The 21,958-nt window shown below is 32.7% G+C and overlaps 1 protein-coding gene across 1 annotated transcript in view; it reads right to left on the bottom strand.

The window, feature by feature from the left end:
* The window catches only part of LOC149411578 (serine/threonine-protein kinase 32A), a 465,118-nt gene that overhangs the window by 395,263 nt on the left and 47,897 nt on the right, over window positions 1-21,958 (bottom strand). The window lies entirely within an intron of this gene.

The raw sequence follows: 21,958 nt of genomic DNA, 5'->3' as shown, positions 1-21,958 counted from the left end.
GAACAATAGTAGACCTCTCATCCAAAAAGTATGTTTCTAATTTTCTTTTGTTTAATAAATCGAAAATTAAATTTTCTTTAAAATCAATGGATCTATAAATAGGTACAAACACCTTCCTACTAAATGAAAATCGATATATTTTATGTAACGTTTTTTTTTAAATTAAGAATTATAAATTTTGTACAAAGAAACTTCACTAGCCAAGTTCCATAGAAAATGTATAAAACAAGGCTCACACAAGCATTTTTCGGAAAAAAAACGCAACGGGCCGCTTGCAAGCTCGTGACGTCACTCGGAGACCAATTGGGACTCAGAAAGGAACGATCTCTTTCACTTCTCACTAGGTACAATATGTTATAATATTTTTTGGTGAATCTAAATTGATTTCTCGTACTTGTGTTTATACATAATGAGTCAAATTAAAGTGAAAACAATGTGGTAATCAGTATTGAAAGGTTGAAAAAATCGCTCAAGGAAGACTTAACGCATTATCATTGACTGAAATGATATACGGGGTCCAATTAAAGACGTTTTATTTTGAACAGTAAATAACTGTGTTGTATATAATAGTAAATGGTAGAAAAAATTGGGAACGCCCGAGGAAGACATAACTATTTTTTTTGCACTGTAATGATATAGGCAGACAAATTAAAGTCAATGTAATATTTTATTTTAACATTAAAAATATGGTGTACAGTAGTGAAAAGTAGAAAAAGTTGAGGACGCCCAAGGAAAACACGATCAAGTGAAATAAGTACTTATTTATGGTAAAATTAGGCGTATGTAATGACCAAATAAAGGGGTATAAGGAGAATGCACGACGTGGAAGTGAATGAAAGAAGACGTTGCGTCGTCAGGAAGACATCGCGCGATCAAATGAAACAAATACTTCTTAAGAATAATATTATGTAGTTCCACCTAAACTACACCCAGTTTTTAGGTGGATATCAAAACTTTAGTCCAAAACATTCGTAACCCTGAGCAAAGCCGGGCACTGTTGAATTTGGCAGCCACCTCTAGTCCGGAGCCTCAACACACTTGAAAAAAACCCTTCAATCATTTCATAAACGGGCGGTCCGTTTGATATATCCCCCTTTCATAACAAAGGGATTGTGTTTTTTAGAGCACAGCAGTCAGGTAAGATTGCTGTCATTGTTTTAACGGCATTTCAATGGAAGATGCTCTAAGGAACTAGTATCATATATCTCTTAGGCACCGGTGCATAGTCGAGAAACATGACAAATGCGCGCCGAACATTTATACTTGGTTGACATTATTTATTACACGAGAACGGGTCGTTTGTACGTAACGTTCTTGAGATCAGCAGTTCAGCTATGAAAAGCTTCCAAGATCCTCCGACATTTTTGCATTGCATCTTTAGGTATTTATTTTCTTCGGGGCCTCCTGTTTGGAGTTGATGTTTGAATTTGACTTATTTCGGTATAATTATGGATTTCTAAATGAGACTTTCAATTTGAAAATTTGAATGTGAAGACATTTAAATTTCAAAATTGAAATATGACAAAGATAGAAGAAAGACAATATGTAAAAGACGCTAATAAATAACCCTCTACACCAGCAATGCATAAGTAACACCGCAAATATTTCTGGGATTTTCCCCATTTATTCGGAACATTAGTTTTATTATAAAAATTAGTATAATATTACCTATGCATTATAAATTAATCATTGCAAATACATTCCTAACCGCTCGACGCTACTTGTATTGCAGTCAATTCAAATCTGCCAGTAGAAAATTGGCTTCTATCTACGTCACGATTTTCTAGCCAATCACCGCTCTACCCTCTCGATGATCTAACTTTGTTTAATATGTTTTCTATGAGCCTTGGTCACTAGCTAAATAACAGTCCATTTTTACTAAATTTCTTTAGACAGGTAGATACCATAAAATTTAAAAAAAATGAGAAGTCCAAAGAAAAAAAGAAAATAAACTTTACTAAACCATTAAAACGGCCTATAGTCGAAATACCACTTACGTTTGATAGAAGATAATAATTAATTATTTTTAATGATAAACAAATGTTTGTAAGACAATAAGCATAGCAAAAAGGATAAAAAATCATTATAAGCAATAAATATTCCCGCAGGTGGGAATCAGTTCTTTCTCGGGGGATTTCTTCAATTTGCTTATAACAATTTAAGAAATAATTTTTTAATATTTTTTATTCGATTCGTGACTATCATAAGTATCTGTTTTACCCTAATTTACGCATATTTATAGCTTTCTTGTTTATTTTCGCCTGTAAGTCAATTTTACCTTTAACGCCCTATAGAGCTATAGGGCAAGATCTACGTGACTGTCAAACGCATTTACGTGGTTATTCGAAAATCCAGTGGTAATGCAATGGTGTTCTCTCCGTAATCTTATAATAATATCATGGCTCGTTCGCTATGTAATGAGGGTTGACAGCGTTTGTGGCAAGCCCCCAAATCCCCATTCTTGTGGTAATCAAATTTTAGCAAACTGTTTAAAGGAGAAATATTGGTTCGATATAAATTTAATATGAACGCTAACAGATTTGATATGAAATTCAAAATTCGGCGATCGTTCAAGTAAATAATTTGAAATGTTTAAGGTAACTTTTGATATGTGTATTTTTTTATGTGAACTTCACACAAGAGTCCCAACTGCATCCAGCCGTCTGGAACCAGTGAGACAATGATATCCTCAACTGGGGTATGTTGTGAGGCTAAAGTGTAGTGGGGCAAAGACGGAGATAGGAAAGAGGAAGGTGAGGGAGTATCTGTATACTCAGATCTGGTCACCATGCACGGTTAAAGCTATTTTTAGCAACCTTTCAATTCTGAATTGTGGTCTTACACCAGATACAACGATATTAAGAGTATCTTTCATTCTGGAACGTGACGCAAATACACCTACTTTACATTACTAGTTAATCTACGCGGCGTTGCTTGGAGAAATTTCCCTGCGTCCTATAAATATAATGTTATATCTAAGTTAATATGCAGATTTTGGTGTTGGGAACTCTTTGTAAAAAGTAAAAGGTTCATTATTATAATTGTGTTTATTTAGCAGAAGTCGGGGACGCCCGAGGAAGACATGGCACGACCAAGTGAATCAGATACTTGAGTCGGGCCATGTCAAGAGTCAGAACAATAGAAGAGTATGTATGAGACGATGTATGAATGTGAATGAGGCAAGGAGTGTGTGCCAAGACCGAGTTGTTTGGCGGTCCATCCTTTCTGCCTACCCCTGCGGGGAAACGGCGTGATGGTAAGTTAGTTAGTTAGTTAGTGTTTATTTACAATACAAATAATAGGACTGGATTTAGCTACACTGTTCACTACCCGAGGGTTGGTAATTCTCTGGTTCGAGAAGCTTGTTCCCTGTCAAAATCATCTCACAAGTACTTGTTACACTCTAGCGACATCTGACGGACTCTTGAGTAAGCTTTATGACTAGCGCCATCTATCGCTTAAATACTCAACCTTATTACCATACATCACATATAATATGCATGTTTTATATCAATAAACCTTCCGGAAGAAATTCGGAAAACCCTATCGAAATCCTTAGCGTAGTTTAAAAGGACTAAGCGAACAAACAGATAAACGCGGACAGCGACTTTGTTATATATTATTTGGTGATTTTAAGTGAGAAATAATGCAAATTAATCACATAATATTTACTTGCACACTCCGGAATTCGAACCCGCACTTTTCGGCTTGCTAGTAGAGAGTGTTAAATTAATCATGCAATTTGAATGACGTTTTTCTTTATCATATTTTGGGAAATTTTTATCAGTTTTCTGATTTTTTTCCACAAAATATTAAAAGTTATATATACTAATGATTTATGGAAGGTTGTGGCTGGAACTACTGAGTAAAAAACTTTTTCTAATAGCATCAACATTATCAGGGCTGAGTCATTTAGATAAGTACTCGCTTGTACCTAGATTGATGACGAGGGAAATTCTCTCGGAGCAGGCAATATTTTATCTCGACGACCCCGACTAGCAATCCGAAGGTCACGGGTTCAAATCCCGGCATGCGCAAGTAAATATTTTTTGATGATTTTTTTATTATTTCATAATTAATATATTAAAAAGCATATTATATTATACTTGCGGCACTTTCCAGAGTGGAAAACACCTTAAGCATTGCCCCCGCGTTAGACTACAATTTAGATTTGAAACATTTCTTGAAATTTAGCCGTGTGGTGACTAGATCTGCATATCCAGGTCCTCCATCACGTTCCTCCTCCCTACCTCCTCCCCCTCACCAGCACCTTCAGACTCGCAACATCCCCCAATTGAGGATGCAATAGTATCATTGGCTACAAACGGTTGGGAGCAGTTGGGACTAAAGTGCGGTATTCACATAAAAAAATATATATGAGTCGTCGACAGTTTGGAACAAAAACAAAAAACAGTTTGGAAAACTTTGAACATAAAAATAGTATAACATTTATGGTATATATCAACATAATTATACACACACTATACTTATGATATTTCACTAAAAATATTTAAATTTTCAATTTACTTCCAGCACTTTTTCTAGATGTATCAGAACTAGCAGAAATTTCCGGAGGGAGTTTTTCAAGTCGACGGAAATTGGCTAAGAATATTGTACCAAAAAAACACGCCATTTATCAAAAAAATAAAATAATAAAAATCAGATAGATCCCCATTGCTCTGAGTTTTTCTGATTTTCAAAGCAACAAGTTTCTATCTGACTAATAAATAAAAATAAAGTTAAATTTAAATATTGAAGACAATATTAGTGATTTAAACGAAAATCTGAAACAGAAAAATCAGAAAAAGAAACGGTCACATCTGGGACTCGAACCCAGGACCCTGAGGGTCCTGGGTTCGAGAGTCAAAACAGTCAAGAGTCAAAACAGTGATTTTTCTGTTTCAGATTTTCGTTTAAAAGTCACTAATATTGTCTTCAATATTTAAATATTACAATTTGAGGTTTTACTCAATAAAAAATATTCCGAAAAATAATAAAGTTATTTAAACCAAAAAGGTATATTCGCTTTTGCTAGTATATTATTCGTGATTTACTGATTTACTCTGAACCTAAGTATCACAGTTTCATGCAAATTTCAGATAGAACTTTGCTGTCCCAAGGGCACGTGGCGTCAAAGGAAAATAATGTGTAACAATTTCCCACATCAATGTCCATTTAACCACTCTGCCATAGACACCATAAAAGTTTCGGATTAAAATACGTTTTCCCAGCACACGAATTTCAAAATGACGCTCTGAAACAATTAATATCATTTTAGTGATGTTACTTCACGAGCGGTAAGCGGGAATGGCTGAATATCCGGAAAATTCATTTAACCCTCCTGGTTTATGCAGAGATAAAAATTTAGACTGCCAATAAAATTGGTAGCAAGGGCGACCTTTTTTTCTCTTTTGACGTGAATATAACTTTAACGGTTTATTACGAGAGCAACTGCTCTTTGACATTATTTAGAAAACGGTAAATGAATTAAAAATGAGCGCATTTTTTTATCACTGCTCTTTGACATCATAATAAAATAATGGCTACAGTGTACAGGGAAATGCCAGTTTTATAACACAAAGAATGTTAAAGAAAAGCTTTATAGCTCGCACCACATTGAAATGTACATTGTACTTTATACCTTGATTATCAATTATAATTTTTTACCAGTTAGAGGGCCTTTTTTCATGTTTAATTGCAACTTTTTTCGAATGACAAGAAGATATGAAGGATTTTTAAAATCATCTTTTTGAACTTTTAGGGGCAATCATCAATACACACGCAAACATTTTACGCATTTCTCACTATCGAAAAAAGATGAAATACACAAAAAAAAAAATTGTATTGTTTACTTGTGGATTTGTTTACGAACTACACAAAATTCATTTTATAATTGCCTTTATTTAAAATGTTTTTATAATTAACGGTCAAAAGTAACAACTCGTTATTCTACTCGTTATTAAATAATCCCATAAATACCTACATTTATGGGGATGAGATATGAATTTTTGTTTGTAATCTCATTAGTTTGACCCGCATTTCGAATTTCTACCGAAATATTACTCAACATGCTTTCCTTGAACATTTAAAATTTTTAAGGTCTTAAAAAAATATCCGTTTTTTTGTAAATTTTTTCTATTTTTTATACGAGTTAGTAAAATAATCGCATAGTAAGCTCCGAAAATTATGAAAAACAAATCTGGTTCTGTTATTTACCGTGAAAGGTACAAAATAATTCAGTTTTCTTTAAATGATGCTTAAAAAAATTAGCCGGAGATTTTCGTTCTATTTTGAATCGTATGTGTTGAAATCGCTTACCCCTATCAATAAAACTGTATCTCACATGAAAAATGATTTTATTGCAAAGTTGCACACCTACAAGTTTGATGACCCCTTTTTGCAAATAATAATATTTACCAGTTGAAAAATGCATCAATCTGTTACCAAGCGGCAAAACGACTGGATCGAACATGCAACAGTTCAACGATATTTTCTAAAACGAAATTGAAATATTGACAAAGCCAAAAAGCTGTTACTAGGCAAAATATTATTCGCAACACAATGCCTGCATTTGAAAAACTAAAACATGTTTTGCAAGCTGACGTCACACGAACACTTGTAGGAGATATTATAAATAGCCCATTACAACAAAATATTGGAGAATTCAAGAATTAAGAGCAGTACACGGAACACCTTCGGTTATAGCGCGATGTGTTATAATTTGAAATTAAAAATTCCTGAGTTTCAACTGAAAGCTGTATTCGCTTCTGTAACTCCATCATGGCAAAATTTTTAAAATATTAAAAACTATGTTCAATAAACTGTTTACTGCAAGCACTCTATCAACTGAGCCAGACGCATCTTTCATCATTACCACAATGGGGCATCTCCCTCGTCTCATGTATTTGGATTAAAAAAATATATTTATGTCGTTTTGCTGTCCAATAACTTTTTTTAGTGTTATGCGTATTGTGTAAATTTTGAACATCGCATGTTCGTACCACGTAATATAATAAATAATTTTTATGAATTTCATTTACCTCCTGATAATGGACACTGTAATGATGTCCAAAAAATTGACTAAATAAAGAGATAGTGCAACACTGTAAAATAACGACCGGTCGGTGGCCGAGTTGACATCGCGTTTGGATCCCACCCAGGCGTAGTGTGGTCAATTCCTCGGCTGGCTAAGTCCTCCATCACAACACAAGCAACATTTCCAGCTTACTGTGGTGGTCGTAAGAGATTTTCAAATATTGTCAGGTTATTTGTAACCCGGGAATGTTTGTCTTTCTTTAAAAAAAAATAAAATAAATTAAACTACTATAATGATCTAAATATCAAATATAAATAGTTATAATATGTAAGCGAACTAAAACCTTTTGACCACTCAGCTACAAACGGGTCAAAGAAGAAGAAAAACATAATTTATAATTAGTGAAGAAGAGAACAATCCTCAACGGAATATACAACAGAAAAAGACGGAAAAATCTAAAAAGTAAACGGTTTAACTGGGATACTACAATACTCTGGCAATTGAGCGATTGACACCTAATTATATTCCTTCATTTTTTTCTTTAAAATATTGTTCTCAGTTAGTAATTGCTGTAACTGTGACTTTTTGTGTCTTTTGAAATAATTTTATATTCGTTGATGGATAAATTTAATATTAAAATTGGGTTTATAAACTTTGTTGTACTATTGTTTTAAGTTATGTGTGGGATGATCATGGTAGTATTTCAATATTACTCCGAGATAGATTATTGCGTTTATTAAACCGAACCCTTGAGGTGATTTTGCATAAAAACGGTGCTGTACAAATCATCCAAATATTATTATTATTTAAATATTACAGGTACGACTTAACTAGCTAGCAGCTGGAGAGAGATCTACCTGCTAAATTCATATTTATAACTCTGTCACCCATCTGTCTTGCCCGGTACTGACAGTCAACCACTCTATGTATTTATCCCACAAGCTTCAACAAGTTAGTCCAATTTATTAAAAAGCATTTCTTTTTTTGAAGCTATTCTGTCATACAGCTTCGCCTTACATAAAATATTACTCACTCAAGGCTTTTATGTGTTTGTTTATTTTTTGCGTGGGTGCGTCCAGAGGTGTTTCCAGTGAGTCAACATTATCATTTTAAGTACTCCTCTACGGTAGTTTTACCCACACCTCAAGAATAGTAAAAATATTTCTAGATCAATACTTTAACGACTAATGTCGGATTCCATTTTGTCATCAGCAAACTTTCCAGTACATAGGTACTACTAGTGCTTATCTACTATATACCAGAAAGTTTTTCTTGATAATTATAATATCAGATTAAAGATTATCTTAGGCCCAGTTGTTTGGCATAAATTCAAATGTAACCTTATCATCATCAAATAGAATCATCATCATCATCATTCGAAAGATCTCTTTTAAACCAAAACATTCTAGGTTACAAGGCCTGGACACTCATTCAAAGCAGACTCCTAGCTTAGATGAGTTTCTACAAAAAAAAATCGATTGATTCTTATTAAATAAAAAGAAAATGTTTTTTTTAATTTAAAATATAAACTCGTATATGTTTGGAGGTTCTCATATTAAAATTAAATTTATCATTATCATTTTATAAACAATTGTTCAATTTAGTTGTTTGGTATATACATATATTAGTGATTATTGGTGTTGTCAGTGTGTAACATTGATGCCAATGGATGGGTGATGAAAAGAATAATTGTATAAATTAATGATGGATCTAACGATTGTGACATTAATTGGTAATTACCAAATACAATAATCTAGTCATCTACGCACACGCACTGGACACAATGTATGTAGGTAGAGATGAGATCTGAGTAGGAAGTTAAATAATAGAAGGTTTTAAATATCAACAGACGCTAATTTATTAAATAACATTTATTAAAATTCTTGATCAATAAAAATAAACATGAGACTCTAATAAACATCTTATCTCCGGGCGTGTCAAGAATGTACGTAAGTTTAACGCCATCTTGATAAAAATATGACTAAAGAGCAGGTAACATTATTAATTTAAAACATTAAAAATCTTGTAAGGAATGTCTGAGTGGGCGCCAGCGTAGTATAAAATAACTATGCAAGAAGTTAAATAAGTAATCCCTATTAGAATGATAAGTTACATGATTATAAAGTTAAAAGAGAAAAAGGCCTTTCGTGACTTGCAAAATAGTCCCTCATGTTCCAGTGTCGCACGAACCACACCGTAGTCCCCTGAGTCCAGCCAGCAACTGAACTCGACGAAGTATGCTCCGGACCGAGAGCTCGAAACAGTAGTGCCAACCGGAGAAAATTGACCAATGTTTATTCTAATCGGGTAGGAACTACGCCGCCCAGAAATAAGCACTGCTACAAGTGTGGATAAAATTGATATATTGTCATTTATTTGTGTTCTTTTATCTAATTTTATTTTTTATTTTATTTAATATTCTTAGTCCACGTGTAATGGAGCCTTATTTTGTTATTATAATTTTATGTTTATGTGAAAACCTGTCATTAGATTTTATTTGTATTTTTTATAAGTTTATTGTTTAAAAATTTTAAAAAATCTGTTTTTTTCCTAAATAAATAAGTATATTTAAAAAAGAAGGCTGATTTGATTCAATGTTCCGGCATTGTGATCTTGGAGGTTTTTATTAAAAACCGATCCCCGTTAAATTGTAATAAGCTGACAAGCTCAACGATATGATACTATCAAGGAAGACAACTCCTCTTTTGCTGGTTGCAATTTGTTAAAAAGCTAAACAGACTTAAAATCGGCATTCAAATTTTAAAAAAAGAAACAAAATTGTGTTGAGTGGCCATTTGATGATCGACCCGGTGATAGGTCAAAGTTGAGAATCGAAAAGTGGCTTAAAAATATTTTAAAGGAATTTGAAATAATTCCATGCCATAAACATGTAAAAGTTTTCCTTGCTCATTTTATATAGAATAAATTCACCAGCCAAAAGACTAAGCCAAACTGAAATACGAAAAGGTATAGTAAATATTAATTACGGTCATCTGCTACTTTGCATGATGAGTACCTAGTAGAAATTTTCAGGTTTCCTTTTTAAAATAATTATTCAAAGTTTGCTTTCCTCAAAACAATGGTTTAGTAAGTAGATTTAAATAGTCAGACTTTCCAACCATCGTTTACCTCATATATGTTTCCATTCTGCACATGATTTTTTATCACAACATTATCTGAATAAAGGATGTCATAGTCCCACTAGCTCCGGGCAGCTGGGACTCTTACTTGGGTAGCCAAAAAAATCATTTAGTTTTTTTAATGGTGATAATGTTATTCAATAATGTTAACCTATACAACCTTTTAGAGTCATATTTAACAAGGAGTCCATATTTTATTGAAGTATGTTATTTTTTTACTATCATGCGAAAAAACATAATTTTTTGATGTTAGAAAGAAAAATAATTATTCTTTCCAGTTTGTCTTAAATATATATACCGGATGACGTTAATAAAATCCTAAGAATAGCCAAAATAAATAATTCATATTTCGCGCCGCTATCGTAACAATCGGTATAACTTAAAAAAATATTTCTTATCTTTTATTATATGAACGTGATAAAAGTGAAGTTTCAATTTTCTTATAAATTTCTCAAACAACACGAACTTGTTCTCTCATTTTTTCTACGATTGGATTAAAAATTACGTAAAAATTTTGTTCGCGTTTTTGACAAAAATTTTCACGTTTGATATCAAAGTTTTATTATTTAGAAATACTAATTTTTATTTTAAATGCGTACACCGGAAAGATATTTTTTTATAGTTTCTTAAACAGTATTTTTTACGAATAAACAAAAAAAGATTATATAGAGCATTTGAAATACGTAGAAAACATTTCAAACTGAACAAAACTATTGAAAGTACTGAATGGTTAGGAGACAATATATTATGATCTTAAGGTGTGTTTTTCATTTGGCTCTTTTAGGTCTGTGCGGTTTGGTGGTATTGTTAAAGTTCTGTAGCAATACTAAGAGAGTTTTATAGAACGCTCGCCCATACAAAATGCATTGTAGCGGGAACACTCTAGTAGCAATGAGAGTGAAGGCCTGGTTCCCACTATGCCGGACCGGCAGATCTGCCGGGCCGGCAGATCTGCCGGGCCGGTAAAACTGTCGGAAGGGCTAGTGGCTGTACAATTTATATGTAGCTATTCACATTATCCCGGGTCCGGCATTTTTGCCGAGCCCGGCATTTTTACCGAGCGTTTTGTCACTGCGAAAGTGCCGGTAGAACCACTGGACCGGAGTAATGTGAACGAGTTTGTGCCGGTATCCGGCTGTCCCCGCTCGCCGCGCCCGTGCTCCGGGCTCCCCTCGTCGTCGGCTGGCATTTTTTGAAGAAAGTAGACGTGTTCGCCCTGCTCGTTTAAATCTTTTTATCAGTATTCAAATGTGTACCTCCATACGGACGTAGGAGATTAGGTGTTAAAGCAAAGCCTTCATCGCCAACTAGTATAAACGGTAATTCCACGTGCAAGTTTTCATGAAGCGGTCTAGGCTTTGGTACATTTAAAGTACCATCATTGATCTTTTGCCAAAATTTACTATCCTTTAATATAGTAGAATCGCATTCCTTTCCATATGAGCCCACACTAATAAAAATAAATCGGTACTCTGAATCAACAACTTCCATTAATACAAAAGAATAATATTCCTTGTAATTAAAGAACATAGAACCACTCTCGGCTGGTTTAAAAATTCTTATATGTTTGCCATCTACTGCTCCAACACAGTGAGGAAAGTTGGCTTTTCTTTCGAATCCTGAAGTGATGTCCTCCCATTATCTCTCCGGCTCCGGTGTAATGTGAACACTCTTGTCCGGTGTCTGGTTTCCGGCAGATCTGCCGGTCCGGTGTAGTGGGAACCCGGCCTTATGATAATGAGAGTCCTCGATGCACCCGAGCGGCTATATAATGAGACGCACCCAGAAGTACTTAGCCAGCCTTTAATTCAAAGTTTTACGCGTGACCAACTCGCGAGCGCTGCAACTGCCTGCCGCTTACTGAAGCGGCTGACACCGACCACAGGTTCCCCGCGCGTCGCGTCCCGCTCTTTCTTCATAACACCAGGACCTACTCGTCTACACCCGGCATTGCACGGTATACCATTATTATGGACTGCTTGGGATCTCATCAGCGCCCTGGCTCCGGCTATCGTTCCTGGCCAGCGCTGATCTCACGCGCCTAGACCCTGCGACCACTTCGCCGGTCTGCGCCTCACCATCTTCTTCCCTACTCTTCTCTTCCCTGGTTTATCAGACAAAAACACGACATTTACGGTACCTACCACTGCGGACCATGCCACAAATAAACTGTTTAAATCAATTAATAAAATATCATTTGTAATATCACATATTTATTTATTTTATTTAAAGAAAGCAAGACAAAAATATATATTACAGTAAATAATAAAATAAAATTTCAGATAAAAAAAAAAAATAAAATAAAAAAAAACATGTCAATATAATACATTATCAAAACTCATTTGTGACTTCGATCCATAACTAAAGATCTAAAGATGAAACTTAATGCTAAATAACAACTATCCAATAATCTTTACTGCGAATCAGTTTACATTTTCAATACCAAAAAATATGTTTTGGATAAATTGATACCTTTCCTATCGTTTTCATTGTGTAAGCTTAACCTTCTCAAAATTGTATTTTTTCATTAGAAATGTATGAACGCATATTGAAAGAAACATTTTTTTTCAATATTATGGCTAAGATTATCTGCGATAGTTTCCTTTGATAAATTTTTTATTCATTCTTTTGAAATTTTCTTTGTTTTCCGTGTTTATGTTTATTACCTATATTCGTGACGATATAAGACAAACTAAGAATGTAAACAATTTTTGGCTTGTTGTTTTCCTACTTAGCCAGTAACTAAGAGAAGAAAAGTCGTCATAATATGACATCACGTTTGTTATGAGCTTAAATAATATCACATAGAACTGTTTCGACACTAATGAAAATGGCAAACAGTATTTGTAAGCCAACATTCGAATATAGTATAATGGAAATATTTTCTTCTTTTAAAGTAATTGGTAAGGGAATTGAGTTTGACACGCGATGCTAAAAAGGTTATATAACATTTTGTAACTTATTTATAACCTTTTATGCTCCAACAAACACCGAGTATTATAACAGAGGTGTTCTTTATAATGTGACACTTCACAGGATTCAGTCGGAGCCTAGCGGAGTTCTACTGAAGCCTAATAATATTTGGTAAACATTCTGTATCGACGGAATGTAAAAAATTGAGGGGAGCGATTGATTTTTAGTTACTTTATTACTGTCACCATTATATGTAGCTTTTTCAAAAAATTTGAGATATAATCAAAATCATTCACAATTCAAAAAAATCACATTAATTCCCTACATTAGAAATTTTCGAGAATTTAATGTCTCTTCAGTTGCAAAATTATCCAAACAAAATGCCAATCTCCAAATCGAGAAAACATATTTCATTAAAAAAAATCCACTCATTGGATTCGGTTGGCGATAGATTCAAGACAAAGGAATTGATATGCATCCCAATGTTAAAAAACAACATCAAAATATTATCATTTTCTATGTTATCACGTAAAATTTTTGTTTTTATTAAAACCCTAAATCCGATTATCAAGATACAATACATATCAATGAATAAATTAAAGTTAATTGTTAGAAAAAAAAATTTCCTTTGTATATGGAAAAATCGTAAAAATTGGAGATTTCTCACAATCAAACTGAATACTAATCAGTTTTGTAAGACACTATATAAAATACGAATGTAAAAATAACTGAATAAATATCATTAAAAAAATTATAAATGTGTGCAATGGTACAATAAAATAGTCTCTAATAAAAAACTAAAATCAAAAGAACAATTTAAATAGCAGATTATTTTTATTTTTTTAAATCTGGATAACAGCGCCACCTATCAGATCCAAAACTATTCTATATTTTAACTGCTAGTGCCAACCATACACGTTCATAAAATTTCATTGAATGGGTTGGGCGGTTTCAGGGATTAGCGTGTACGAACACAGTGACACGCATTTTTTATATATCAATATTATGCGCTTGAATTACTCGAAACACAGTAATGGCATTGCTCCCCACCTCAAATACAAGAATGGATTTCTCAACTGAGATGGGTAAAGTATTTATGTTTATATCGTCTTCCGTATTTCTGTCAGAATATTTTTTACAATCTTTCAAATGTGTATTCTTACCATTGAGGTATTATAATAGATTAGGCATTCTTAGTAAAATTAACCGAAAACAGCGTTCCTATTTGAACATCGCGGGTAGTGGGAAGTAGGGGTGTGCGAAAATCTCACTGGTAGCAAGCGGTGAGCCATTACTGTCGTGCTCAGTAGACCGAGCGTAGAGTAAATGAGACAGACAAGCTAGTTCCGACAGATCACCCGAGCCGTCCCTAGCGATACCCGAACGATATGAACATGATACTCGCAGCCCGTCACGCTGTTTTCAGTTTTTTAACACTAAAGATTAAAAGAGCCATTTTACTCTAACGTTAATAAATCCTTACTTATCGATGAAAGGTAACACCGTTGCTTTTCTTATTTTTACCACCGTCGCTTGTATATTATCTTATATTATCATTACGATACTATATATTAGTCAATATTATTATGGTCGGCATTTTCAGCTATCGCTGGAGACACCGATAAAACCTGGAAAGCGCTCAAAAACCAACTGAAGCCTGTGATCAAAGAGGACAATCAATGTTTATGGCATAAATGAGTCAAGTTCAGCTAACCGGCCTTGGCGGTGCCAACTTTTACGGTCTCCGTGTAAGGCTCTCGACTAGCAATCCAGAGGTCACGGGTTTAGCGGTTCAAATCCAGGCGTGCGCGCATGTTTTCATTTGATGTAGGAAGTAAATTTTATTTGATGTATTTGTGTTGTTTCACAATTTACTCGGAAAAAAATAATATATTGTTTATTTGCGGCACGTTCCAAAGTGGAACTGAATTCTCAGTATCGCCGTCGTATAAAACCACCATTCGGATTTGAAATGTTGCTTTGGACGTGTTTTGATACCAGATATTAATAGCCAGGTACATCTCCACCATCTTATTTCCCATCTCCTTCCCTTCCTGACTACTTTCAGCCTCACAACATACCCCGAATGGGGATGCCATAAACTCACTAGCTCCAGACGGTTCGGGGCAGTTTGGGACTCTTGTGCGGTTTCACATAAAAAAATGCCAATTTTATACCGATGTTATTTTTTCCTTACATATCTAATACCAATGATTTTGTTTTAGTAAAGCACATAACGTGGTACTAAGACATCCTGTTTTTGAGGTTGTGGGATTAAATGAAGCTTTTTTACAGTAACTCTACCAGGAGGCCCTGAGAAAAATATTTTTCCTCAGGGCGAATGTCATCTTTTGGGATGCTGTGTGGGGGTTTTTTTTATCAGTGTGTCCAGGAGTTACGGACATACGAATATATCCTTCCTATTCCGGCACAAGACGATCGGTCGAGAGACCAGTTGGAGAAGTCAAAGTGTCTTTCCAAACCAGCTTCTTCTGATCTGGCCTAGCACGCAGATGGTGAGCAGGAGCATCTTGAACACACCTCACCCGGGCAGCCCTGCCAAATCACCAGAAGTAGCGAACCACATTGGGTGACCTCTGGCAGAGGTGTTGGTTTTTCAATAAATTGTTCCCAATCCCGCCTCCCAAATTGTGTAAAAGTGTTATAAATAGAAAAGGAGAAGTAGAAGGTCAAAAAGAACCGACTTTTTCATATATATTATGGTTGCCGCATTTTTCTTTCTCAATCGTATCTTTATCAAAATATTAATACCAACTTCTTGAATGAAAATATGAAGAATATCTACCTTTTTATATTAAGAATTCTCAATTCAGCTGTTTTCATTACCATTTGTATAGCAAAATATTAGTATATTAAAGTATAAGTGGATAAACAGGTCTTTAAAACACGCGCGATTTTTCGAGCACGACGGCGTAGCCGAGTGCTCGAAATAAAGCTAGTGTTTTAAAGACCAGTTATCCACGAATACTTTACGCTATTTTTTTTATTGGTACACTTTGAAAACATAAATATTGATATTATTATTAAAACTTTAGAAATAAGAACTATTAATGAATTCGTGATGTGACATCACAATATCTTGTTGTCATGGAAATGAAAAACACAAACATTATATTTGACGTTAAAAATATTCCTGTCAGATTTATAGTTAAAAGTTGACATTTAGACTTCACATTTTGTTGATTTGTTGATGTTGCCATGGTAACTTTAAAAAACGCGCGTTCCATAAAGTGCGATTTAAACACGCTAGAGCGTACTTTAAATGAGTAAAAAGGGGCACCAATAAAAAAAACTATGTATTCTGGTTTAAAATTAAATATTTCATAAACATTCCACAAAAAATCTAGAAAAACCAAATAAAAAATTGGAGAACAGCACTGCTAAAAAGAAACATGACGTTTATAAAATAATATTTAAATACCAGCGCAAGCAAAGTGAAAAATCGATATTAACCTTTCGAATGACCACCGTTAGAAAAAACTTGAAAAATCGTCAGTGAATTTTTTCTACATAAAATTAAAAAAAATTTTAAAAATAAAAAAAATACTTACCTCTGTCCGAATTCACATAAGCATTAATTTCAATTTTGAAAATTACAAATTTCATTTGAGTTGAAAACGCAGGAATATTTGAAATTTCGCGTGTTATCACCGACAATCAAAATGAGTTTTGCGATTAATTATTACGACACTCGTATTAATTTAGGTAATTATCATATTTTACAGAAATTTTTAACAGTTTTTTGAATCGTGTTGGATATTTTACAATTATATTATTCAAATATTAACGATACTTAATACTCTTTCAAAGCATATTAGAAATCTGAAATTGCTTCTCATTATTAAAAACTTACTTTATGCTGCTGGTTTAATAATGTAGGTAGGCAATAGGCAGCTATATGAGTTGGTAAGTGGTTCCCATCGGAAAAACATAATAGAAATTCCAGTTGCTCAAAAACTCGTGTAGAAGTATCGATTTGACGGAACCGTCGTTATTCAAGCTGAGTATATTTCTAAAGAATTTGATATTACCGAAACAAAATCCATTACGAACCCTCATTTCGTCAAATTCTGCGATGGGTAAGATAGAAAAACAGCTTTCTATTTTAAGATTATAAATAAATTGAAAAACTCTTCTAGATTCTTTTTTTGTGAGTAGGTAGGTAACATAAGGGTAACTGATGTAAAAAAATCACTGAAGATTCTGAGCTTAAACACTAGTGTGCGAATTAATTGTCACAAGAATTTTTCTTCTTCTCGTAATTGTAAATTTTTATAATTTTTTCTTACATCTTTATTTCGTTTTGGCGATGAAAAACATTTTTTTCCTTTTCATCAAGATAAAACCAAGGCAAAAATTGCTGAAATCAGCTTTCCTCTTGTAGTCCAATCCTTTTTTCTGGAACTTTTCTTCAACATCGTCCATAAATTTTCAATGGGATTGAGGTCGGGAGAGTTCCCTGGAGATTGAAAAATATATATTTAGCTGGATTCAAAGAACGTTTTTATTTTATTAGATGTTTGGCACGGGACAAGTTTTGTCAAAAAATCCTATTTTTGTCATGGAATTCCATTTCCTTTCGAATAAACAACCTCCCAATATTTTGGTCCTAGAAACGTAAAACATTTTCACTGCATGATGAACACCATCAAATTTGTAGAAGTTCTGAGAATTGAGCTGCTGCTGTCACTCGAAATGATGAAATAAATATATATGTTATTCATTATAATAATAAAGTTGTAACAAAAAGTAGAGATAGTCACATTAAATACTAGTTTTAATTTGATAATGGTGAAAATTAACAATTATGTACCTATATCAATAAAAGTGGTAAATGTCTAGATAAATGATTGTCTCCATTAATCCGAAAATTTCAAAGGTAATTGCATACGTATTTGTAAAAAAATTATTAACTTTGTGGCTCGGCATTATTTAAAATATAAACAAATAAATTTGTTTTTGACAATTTTATTTTAATTAAACTTAACCTGTTTCAAAAGTACCATTCTTTCACCAGGATAATATGAAAACTCTTTTATTAATTAAATAAGTTTTTTTTAATATTTTCCTGATGGAAGAAGGGAACTTGAGTTGAGTTATAAAAAATTAAATTTGTCAAAAACAAATTTACATTATAAACAGATACATTTTTGACCACTTTATTTTAATTACACTCAAGCGGTTCCAGAAGTACCTTTCTTTCGCCAGGAGAATATTAATACTAACTTATTTAGTTAATAAAGGGTACTTGAAACAAGTTGAGTGTAATTAAAATAAAGTGGTCAAAAACAAATGTATTTAAAATGAAAAAGATTTTTTTGTTTTAAACCACTTTATTATATTATATACTTCGACCGGTTTCGGTTGTTCCCAACCTTCTTCAGGACAATAAATATATAAACTGTTTATATATTTATTTTCCTGAAGAAGGTTAGGAACAACCGAAACCGGTCCACGTATACAATAAAATAAAATGGTTTAAAACAAAAAATATATTTTTTCATTTTATATAATGTCAAGCCACAAAGTGTTTGCTTTGTTCGATAACAAATGTATATGTTTATATTGTAACTTATATGGTTTTATTCATCTACATTGCAGTTTAACGTATGAAAGTAATGCATCTGGCTCAAAGAAGATAATTGAATGTAATTCAAAAGTGTAATGGAACCAAAACAATAATAGCCAGTTGCAATAATATAATATCAAAATGTAAATTTAATAAACATTTAGGTATAGTAGAATACTATAACCAAAAATGTACACCAAATAATAATAGAATTTTGTGGAGTAAATAAATGATCATGACCTTTTTTACACTTCTACTTTGCCCTATTTACAACAAACCTTAATCTAGTACCAAAGTAACGTAACGCAATATCACTGGTCTAGAGCACACATATATTAATTATAAGAATTCTCGAGGTTAATAATAATGATACTTATATCATTGATGTCGCTATTCCAAATTACTGTAATATTAAAAAATCTGTTAATGAAAAAATAAAAAAATACACAGATTTAGGAAATGAGATAAAAAGAATTTGGCATTCTCAGACTATAAAAATATTACCATTCGTTATTTCGGCTACTGGCATTATACCTAGCTCTCTCATTAAAAATTTAGGCGTATTAGATCTGTCAAAAAATTTATATATAAAGATGCAAAAGTCGGTCATTTTGAATCCATGTAGGATAAGGAAAGATTTTTTAAATATTTATGTTGAAGGATCAGTAGGATTTATACGCCCTGTTAGGAGTTCTACCGAGCCAAACCCTCTGATATGAAAATATCTGGAGTCGGTGAGTTATTTTCCCATTTGATCTCTGGTGAGTTGACGTGTTGTTATTGTATTGTTTTGTATTTATTTTGCTTATATAATGCACTTGCATAATGTTGATTGACTAGATGATCATTTGTGGAAAAGTGTGTGGAAGGGTGTAGTTTTTCCTACGGGGAAGATTTAACCCGGACATTTAAGTGGGAAAAATTAAAAACCAAAAAAAAATTAATGTTAATTTTTCGCTCTTTATCGATTATAGATGAGAGAAGTAATGTAAATTTTTCATTAAATATCTGTTAAAGTAAAGTAAGTAAGTAATCTTGATAAATACTTATCAAAACACGTAATTGTTTTCACTTAAAACTACATGTAACACACTGTGCGCTTGGCCATCAATACTTTTATTTATTGTTTTGAAGTTCAATTGGCAGAAAACAATTTCATTTTTTCTATACATTCAGTAACATTAGTATACTATGAAAAAAAAAGTTTGTAAAGAATTTCGACTGCGTATTAATAATATTTACACAGCAGAACTTATTTCATTATTATTTTTTTGGTAAACTAATGTTTAAGACCAAGGTTAAGATGGAGCGACAACGTCCTCAAAGATTTATCTGCCTTGGAGCTTCGAAACTGGAGAGAGCTGACGCGGGACCGAGATGACTGGAGGAAGACTCTTGAGGAGGCCAAGACCCACCAGGGGTTGTAGAGCCAAAAGTGATGATGATAAATGTTTAAGACAAGATTTTTTATGCATAGCACAAAGGTAACAATTATTTTTATAAGCAATAATTATAAGCCTGAAACACTTATCCACATTGAAAAGTCTCCTGATAACTTATTTACTTTAGTCGGGCCATATCAAGATTCAGAATAATAGAAGAGTATTTATGAGACGATGTTTGAATAAAACTTATTTATAAGTAATATTGTTTTTAAAATTAAATATTAAATTTATTGAATTTAAAAAAAAACACACAATATTGTTACTTTTTGCATATTCTTTTGATATTTTTGTCGTTTGTATTTTTAAATCTTCAACATACAAGTACATGTTATTTACTTAAACTCTTATTTGTTATTCCTACTATAAGTATTTGTAAAATACATAGGTTTATATTTTGTCTATAATACCATTTCTTATTTATTGTTACTTATGTAAAATGATTTTTTTTATCTTCTCTGTAATTATAGTACTATACAGGATCCCCGGACCTACTTCAGTTGGTTAATATAAATGATGGTAAAAGTTAAAAAAAAAAAAAAAAAAAATTTTCGAAAATCCGACTTTTTTTCCCATGCAAATATTTTTTTCCGATGAAGAATATTTATAAACAAAGTATTTTATTAATTATAGAAGAATATTTATTTTTCCTTAAAAAAACAATTTAACTTTAGGACCTAAAAACTTCAATTTCGAAAAAAAAACTTCTTGCACATTACCCAAGGACACTCTGTATAACCGTTTTATGAAGTCCGTGAAAAATAATCAATGAATAAATTTAATATAACTTAAATGTATTTGTACAGATACTACTTTCAAAATAATTCTACATCGTCTAAAATAGTAAACTATAAGCTACTGCAGTTAGTTCTGAGATTACTGCACGTTTATTCCCTAGCAAACTGACCACCAAACTATGCATTGATGCGGAAGAGAGAAGCTTTTGAAATAGTTGATTCCGAGATTAAAGCTTCTAAACCTGACCACTAAATCAAGCACCGACGCGGAAGAGAGAATTTGAAATGCGAATCAATGGGCATATCCTCAAAATACCACGGATACAGCAAACTGTAGTCAAAGGTAAGTCAAAACTTATGTAAAAGATTTTAATCAAATAGTAAAACATCATTTGCGAAATTAAAAGCGGATAGTATGAGATAAGCTGCTGAAAAACAAACATTTTTATTTGTTAAACAGTACGGTCGTAAAAAAAAGTCTAACACTTTTCCTGCAACTAATGATCATATAAATAAACTTAGAACCAACATAGATAACGCAAAATATGTTATAGTAATTCTCTTAGACCTCCAAAAAGCCTTCGATACCATTATTCATGAAATACTAATTGGGAAAATAGAAAAAAAAACTGCGCAACCGGTCCTGCTCTCAAATTTATCAAATCGTATTTAAATGATAGGAAAAAAATCAGACTGATTGTATTGAAAGAGTGGAATGTTTTCTAGTTGATTATAAAATTGCACCACATTGTACAGTGGGTTTAGAACTATTGGTTATTAGTTATTATGTAAGGAAGAAATTTAAGATCGAACATGAATAGTTTTGTTCCAAAGAAGGGCAGAGAGAAGGAAAATATCATTGAAAAAATTGATATGAAAACATCTAAAAGACAGTAATATCAAAATTTTTACTATAAAAAAAGTAGCAATAAATAAATGGTTATTTACATTAATCGAATGGTTACGGGCCAAGGGAAAGGATTTCAGAGATCAAAATAATGAGAAATGTAAACGAGGAAAAAATAGTAATTGCTTGAGAAAGAAACTTTATTTTAATTGAAGTAAATTTGAATGGCAGAATTTTGTAATGTAAAAGCCAT

Source organism: Hesperophylax consimilis, chromosome 25 (assembly GCF_061612785.1).
Source record: "Hesperophylax consimilis isolate HC1 chromosome 25, BYU_Hcon_1.0, whole genome shotgun sequence".
Lineage (NCBI taxonomy): Eukaryota > Metazoa > Arthropoda > Insecta > Trichoptera > Limnephilidae > Hesperophylax > Hesperophylax consimilis.
This window is presented reverse-complemented; position numbering and strand designations above follow the sequence as displayed.